General features: G+C 54.3%; 3 non-coding genes across 3 annotated transcripts in view; all 3 read right to left on the bottom strand.

Annotated features, from left to right (window-relative positions):
- Positions 1-1,046, bottom strand: part of LOC126301178 (large subunit ribosomal RNA) — a 4,222-nt gene extending 3,176 nt beyond the window's left edge. The window contains exon 1 of the ribosomal RNA XR_007552961.1: positions 1-1,046. This exon is cut by the window's left edge and continues 3,176 nt beyond it. This is a non-coding gene — a ribosomal RNA (large subunit ribosomal RNA).
- A 188-nt stretch (positions 1,047-1,234) lies between these two features.
- Positions 1,235-1,389, bottom strand: LOC126301161 (5.8S ribosomal RNA). The gene has a single exon (XR_007552946.1). It is a non-coding gene; the product is annotated as a 5.8S ribosomal RNA (ribosomal RNA).
- A 360-nt stretch (positions 1,390-1,749) lies between these two features.
- Positions 1,750-3,642, bottom strand: LOC126301141 (small subunit ribosomal RNA). Its single transcript, XR_007552927.1, has one exon. It is a non-coding gene; the product is annotated as a small subunit ribosomal RNA (ribosomal RNA).
- Positions 3,643-7,500: the final 3,858 nt, after the last annotated feature.

Below are 7,500 nucleotides of genomic sequence, written 5' to 3'. Positions count from 1 at the left end.
CGGGGAAGCCCCATCCTCCCTCGGCCCGCGCAAGGCGAGACCTTCACTTTCATTACGCCTTTAGGTTTCGTACAGCCCAATGACTCGCGCACATGTTAGACTCCTTGGTCCGTGTTTCAAGACGGGTCGTGAAATTGTCCAAAGCTGAAGCGCCGCTGACGGGAGCGATTATTCCGCCCGAGAGCATCCCGAGCCAACAGCGGCGCGGGTCCGGGGCCGGGCCAGGTAGGTCCGTCATCCGGGAAGAACCGCGCGCGCTTGCCGGGAGCCCGAGCGCCCAAAGGGGCGAATCGACTCCTCCAGATATACCGCCGAGCAGCCAGCCAGGACACCGGGGCTCTGCCCAACAGACGCGAACCGAGGCCCGCGGAAGGACAGGCTGCGCACCCGGGCCGTAGGCCGGCACCCAGCGGGTCGCGACGTCCTACTAGGGGAGAAGTGCGGCCCACCGCACACCGGAACGGCCCCACCCCGCGGCGAGTGGAAAGGCAACCGGACACGACCCCGCCGCGGATTGCTCCGCGCGGGCGGCCGGCCCCATCTGCCGAGGGCGGGGGCCAGTGGCCGGATGGGCGTGAATCTCACCCGTTCGACCTTTCGGACTTCTCACGTTTACCCCAGAACGGTTTCACGTACTTTTGAACTCTCTCTTCAAAGTTCTTTTCAACTTTCCCTCACGGTACTTGTTCGCTATCGGTCTCGTGGTCATATTTAGTCTCAGATGGAGTTTACCACCCACTTGGAGCTGCACTCTCAAGCAACCCGACTCGAAGGAGAGGTCCCGCCGACGCTCGCACCGGCCGCTACGGGCCTGGCACCCTCTACGGGCCGTGGCCTCATTCAAGTTGGACTTGGGCTCGGCGCGAGGCGTCGGGGTAGTGGACCCTCCCAAACACCACATGCCACGACAGGCGGCAGCCTGCGGGGTTCGGTGCTGGACTCTTCCCTGTTCGCTCGCCGCTACTGGGGGAATCCTTGTTAGTTTCTTTTCCTCCGCTTAGTAATATGCTTAAATTTAGCGGGTAGTCTCGCCTGCTCTGAGGTCGTTGTACGAGGTGTCGCACGCCACACCGCCAGCCGGCTGTGCACGCTACCGAGAAAGTACCGGTATGCGAACCGCCAGGCGACGGGCGCGCATCGCACGTTTGAGGAGACGCGGCCGGCCACACAGGCGACCACGACACTCCCACGTCTCCGAAGCGGGACAAACGCCGCGCGCTTCAGTATACGTAGCCGACCCTCAGCCAGACGTGGCCCGGGAACGGAATCCATGGACCGCAATGTGCGTTCGAAACGTCGATGTTCATGTGTCCTGCAGTTCACATGTCGACGCGCAATTTGCTGCGTTCTTCATCGACCCACGAGCCGAGTGATCCACCGTCCTGGGTGATCTTTTCCTTTTCAGTCTCCCACTGTCTCTTTCAAGACAGTAGCATTTGCGGGACTGAGGCGTCTGACGGCCCCTGTTCCACTATTTTTTTGTGTCCAACGGCCTCACAGCCGATGGGCGTCGTACGGCTCCACACCGGGGCGGACAGGCACTCGGGCGAACGTCATTCAAAACCGGCGCCAGGTACCGCAGGCCAGCCGCTCCAGAGCTTCAGCGCTCGTACCACACAACAACAACAACAACACTTCCGCTAGTTTTGAGAGGCACGCGTGGTTCCGCACGCGGCGCACGGCCACTGCCGTACAGGTAGCGTGTTGCGCGACACGACACGCACATCGAAAGACATGCAGTCTAGTCGGTAATGATCCTTCCGCAGGTTCACCTACGGAAACCTTGTTACGACTTTTACTTCCTCTAAATGATCAAGTTTGGTCATCTTTCCGGTAGCATCGGCAACGACAGAGTCGATGCCGCGTACCAGTCCGAAGACCTCACTAAATCATTCAATCGGTAGTAGCGACGGGCGGTGTGTACAAAGGGCAGGGACGTAATCAACGCGAGCTTATGACTCGCGCTTACTGGGAATTCCTCGTTCATGGGGAACAATTGCAAGCCCCAATCCCTAGCACGAAGGAGGTTCAGCGGGTTACCCCGACCTTTCGGCCTAGGAAGACACGCTGATTCCTTCAGTGTAGCGCGCGTGCGGCCCAGAACATCTAAGGGCATCACAGACCTGTTATTGCTCAATCTCGTGCGGCTAGAAGCCGCCTGTCCCTCTAAGAAGAAAAGTAATCGCTGACAGCACGAAGGATGTCACGCGACTAGTTAGCAGGCTAGAGTCTCGTTCGTTATCGGAATTAACCAGACAAATCGCTCCACCAACTAAGAACGGCCATGCACCACCACCCACCGAATCAAGAAAGAGCTATCAATCTGTCAATCCTTCCGGTGTCCGGGCCTGGTGAGGTTTCCCGTGTTGAGTCAAATTAAGCCGCAGGCTCCACTCCTGGTGGTGCCCTTCCGTCAATTCCTTTAAGTTTCAGCTTTGCAACCATACTTCCCCCGGAACCCAAAAGCTTTGGTTTCCCGGAGGCTGCCCGCCGAGTCATCGGAGGAACTGCGGCGGATCGCTGGCTGGCATCGTTTATGGTTAGAACTAGGGCGGTATCTGATCGCCTTCGAACCTCTAACTTTCGTTCTTGATTAATGAAAACATACTTGGCAAATGCTTTCGCTTCTGTTCGTCTTGCGACGATCCAAGAATTTCACCTCTAACGTCGCAATACGAATGCCCCCGCCTGGCCCTATTAATCATTACCTCGGGTTCCGAAAACCAACAAAATAGAACCGAGGTCCTATTCCATTATTCCATGCACACAGTATTCAGGCGGGCTTGCCTGCTTTAAGCACTCTAATTTGTTCAAAGTAAACGTGCCGGCCCACCGAGACACTCAACAAAGAGCACCCTGGTAGGATTTAAACGGGGTCCGCCTCGGGACGCGAAAGCACCCCTTCGGCTCGCCCCACCGGCAGGACGTCCCACGATACATGCCAGTTAAACACCGACGGGCGGTGAACCAACAGCGTGGGACACAAATCCAACTACGAGCTTTTTAACCGCAACAACTTTAATATACGCTATTGGAGCTGGAATTACCGCGGCTGCTGGCACCAGACTTGCCCTCCAATAGATACTCGTTAAAGGATTTAAAGTGTACTCATTCCGATTACGGGGCCTCGGATGAGTCCCGTATCGTTATTTTTCGTCACTACCTCCCCGTGCCGGGAGTGGGTAATTTGCGCGCCTGCTGCCTTCCTTGGATGTGGTAGCCGTTTCTCAGGCTCCCTCTCCGGAATCGAACCCTGATTCCCCGTTACCCGTTACAACCATGGTAGGCGCAGAACCTACCATCGACAGTTGATAAGGCAGACATTTGAAAGATGCGTCGCCGGTACGAGGACCGTGCGATCAGCCCAAAGTTATTCAGAGTCACCAAGGCAAACGGACCAGACAAGCCAATCCGATTGGTTTTGATCTAATAAAAGCGTCCCTTCCATCTCTGGTCGGGACTCTGTTTGCATGTATTAGCTCTAGAATTACCACAGTTATCCAAGTAACGTGGGTACGATCTAAGGAACCATAACTGATTTAATGAGCCATTCGCGGTTTCACCTTAATGCGGCTTGTACTGAGACATGCATGGCTTAATCTTTGAGACAAGCATATGACTACTGGCAGGATCAACCAGGGAGCTGCGTCAACTAGAGCTGAGCAGCCGGCCGCCCGGGAGTGTGTCCCGGGGGCCCGCGCGAACACGCAAGCGTCCGCTCAATTATTCTGCAAACAGGAGGAGGCCGAGCTCCCCTGCACGATACACCTCGAAACCCTCTCAGGTCCCGGCGGCGCGCAGCGCCGTCCTAGGTACTTGGTCGGTTTCGAGAGAGGCGCAATCACCCGGAGTTAGGCGAGTAGACGGTTTTAGTGCGAACACCCTTGCTCCCAACTGAGCTTGCCGCTGCCGACAGAGGCCCGGGAGCGTGCTGTCGTGGCATTGCCGGCGGGAGACAACACGCGCCACCTATGGTGACCGGCAGCTCCAACGCCAGCGCCACACAAGGGCAAAGCCCCACTTGGGTGCAGAAGCGAACTCTCCCAGCACAGCGCACGCGCCAACACGTCCGCACAACTGCGATACAAACCACCTGCGAGAACCGCTGGGGCGACCGAGCAGCAGACGGCGTCGCGGCGCCGAGTGCCAGGCGGCGGCGCATCCTCAACGCACACAGTCCTCAATCAGACCAGCACACTGCAGATGTCCACCGCGCTTCGCACCGGGCTCGGCTGAACCAACTTTGGCCGCCAGGCGCCGCGTGCAGGGTGCGCCGCAGCGTAGCTGCGCCGCCTGCCGGGCCCGTCTGCTGGCGCTCCTGCCACTCGGCGCCCCCCACCAGCCGGCTGTTGCGCGTGCGCCCACGCAGCGCGCGGCCAACACGCCGGGCGGCCCCCCTTCACCGGCCGGGAACAGTCCCACCAAGCCACCGCCGCGTATCGCTTCATACCCACATGGGCCTAGTCACGTGTGTGGATGTGGCGGGTACCGCTGAAACAACCGGTTAATAGCTGTACCGATCGTCGCCATCACAGATTCACCTCCAGCGTGAACAACCGCTCAACAACGGATTTCCAGTTCATTTGCGTATCTTGGGCAGTAAACGTAGATGTCCACCTACATTTGCGAATTCAACAATTCTTGCATGCCAGGATGTCATGTGTCACGACACGCTACATCAGACCACATACACACTGCGACATGTGCAGAAGAGAACACGTGGAAGGTGGCCCGCGCACGTATGCGATGTCCCTTCCGCGATCCACTGTCAACCGGCATCTGCGGCATGTCCCAGATATGGAACGCGGTCCACCAGGGTAGCACTTTGTGTGAGGCAATACGACAAAGTCGGAATACACGCGTCACTACATCAGACGGCTCACGCTGACCTGACCTGACCTGACTCACCGCACCACCACACCCAGCGACCCAGGGTGACATACAATGCGTTCGTACGTTCCTCCCACACGCCTCTACGGCGTACCACAGTGCAACCTAGCTGTTATTGGGAGACGAGACAAGTAGCATCGAGCACAACATATGGAGATTGAGATTCGACACCGTTGGGCACAGCCAGCGTACGGTCACACGTATCACACTACTTCACTCTGTACGTAACGACCGATGATCGGTACAGCGTGTGGGTTACGCGTACGACATCAGCGGACAATGGACACAGACCATACCACGACGTACACTGAGGGCGTCGACATCTGAATGCAACTGAACAGCTGCGAGGCTCATTTAACACTCAAACGCCAGACCGACCAGCTTGAGAGGACAGAGACACAAAGAGGGGGACAGAGGGGGGGGGGCGATATAGTCCTATTGCAGTACAATTGACAGTGGATAGCGGGAATATGTGGAAAGTAAGCAACACTCGCAAGACATCTACATGAGGATAACAACGACACCAGAGATTCCGAGCAGTGAACTATGTTAGGCAAAGGGACAACGTGGGTTAGGTTAAGGGACAACGTGGGTTAGGTTAAGGGACAATGTGGGTTAGGTTAAGGGACAACGTGGGTTAGGTTAAGGGACAACGTGGGTTAGGTTAAGGGACAACGTGGGTTAGGTTAAGGGACAACGTGGGTTAGGTTAAGGGACAACGTGGGTTAGGTTAAGGGACAACGTGGGTTAGGTTAAGGGACAACGTGGGTTAGGTTAAGGGACAACGTGGGTTAGGTTAAGGGACAACGTGGGTTAGGTTAAGGGACAACGTGGGTTAGGTTAAGGGACAACGTGGGTTAGGTTAAGGGACAACGTGGGTTAGGTTAAGGGACAACGTGGGTTAGGTTAAGGGACAACGTGGGTTAGGTTAAGGGACAACGTGGGTTAGGTTAAGGGACAACGTGGGTTAGGTTAAGGGACAACGTGGGTTAGGTTAAGGGACAACGTGGGTTAGGTTAAGGGACAACGTGAGTTAGGTTAAGGGACAACTTGAGTTAGGTTAAGGGACAACTTGAGTTAGGTTAAGGGACAACTTGAGTTAGGTTAAGGGACAACTTGAGTTAGGTTAAGGGACAACTTGAGTTAGGTTAAGGGACAACTTGAGTTAGGTTAAGGGACAACTTGAGTTAGGTTAAGGGACAACTTGAGTTAGGTTAAGGGACAACTTGAGTTAGGTTAAGGGACAACTCGAGTTAGGTTAAGGGACAACTCGAGTTAGGTTAAGGGACAACTTGAGTTAGGTTAAGGGACAAATTGAGTTAGGTTAAGGGACAAATTGAGTTAGGTTAAGGGACAAATTGAGTTAGGTTAAGGGACAAATTGAGTTAGGTTAAGGGACAAATTGAGTTAGGTTAAGGGACAAACTGAGTTAGGTTAAGGGACAAACTGAGTTAGGTTAAGGGACAAACTGAGTTAGGTTAAGGGACAAACTGAGTTAGGTTAAGGGACAAACTGAGTTAGGTTAAGGGACAAATTGAGTTAGGTTAAGGGACAAATTGAGTTAGGTTAAGGGACAAATTGAGTTAGGTTAAGCGATAATCTGGTACAGCCACAGTTAGGTTAAGCGATAATCTGGTACAGCCACAGTTAGGTTAAGCGATAATCTGGTACAGCCACAGTTAGGTTAAGCGATAATCTGGTACAGCCACAGTTAGGTTAAGCGATAATCTGGTACAGCCACAGTTAGGTTAAGCGATAATCTGGTACAGCCACAGTTAGGTTAAGCGATAATCTGGTACAGCCACAGTTAGGTTAAGCGATAATCTGGTACAGCCACAGTTAGGTTAAGCGATAATCTGGTACAGCCACAGTTAGGTTAAGCGATAATCTGGTACAGCCACAGTTAGGTTAAGCGATAATCTGGTACAGCCACAGTTAGGTTAAGCGATAATCTGGTACAGCCACAGTTAGGTTAAGCGATAATCTGGTACAGCCACAGTTAGGTTAAGCGATAAAGTTGGTTAAATTTGGTATTGTGTGGGAAGGGGGCAGAGAGAGGGGGGGGGGTGGATAGTGGTGGCAGTACGCGGATGCCTGAGTCACCGTCAGATACGTCACGTCGGTTCGATGCTTGTAGCAAGAGGCTGGCGGGTCTGTGTCTCTCACTTCTGCAATTTTTCATGTGGTATAACACGAGGGCGGGGGGTGATATTTGGTGCCCCTCTGTGTAGGATGTGTGTTGGTTTATCTGAGCAATGGTAGTTGTCGGAGGAGTGGGGTATTGTGCTTTTATAGGTGGACCTACTGCTCTGGTTATCATAGTGTCGACGGTGCAATGTCGCAGAGAGGATGCACTCGACATTGTCGCATTCCAGATGTTTACGTATTGTGTGTCTCCGTTGCAGGCCGAGAGTGGTGCATGTTCGAGTGTCTGGCTGACGTGCGATTCACGTTGTGTGCCCAGTCTTACAGCACGTATAGGGACATTCGCATAAATCATCTATATGTGGCCTTGCATCATTTACTAAGCAGTGCCGTGAGACGACCGAACTATTAGGAAAGTACTGATGTACCGCATAATGTTTACCTTCCACCACACGGCGAGTATCG

The sequence above is a fragment of the Schistocerca gregaria genome, unplaced genomic scaffold, assembly GCF_023897955.1.
Source record: "Schistocerca gregaria isolate iqSchGreg1 unplaced genomic scaffold, iqSchGreg1.2 ptg000045l, whole genome shotgun sequence".
Classification (NCBI taxonomy): domain Eukaryota; kingdom Metazoa; phylum Arthropoda; class Insecta; order Orthoptera; family Acrididae; genus Schistocerca; species Schistocerca gregaria.
Note: the sequence above shows the minus strand (reverse complement) of the source record. Positions and strands in the feature narration are given on the sequence as shown.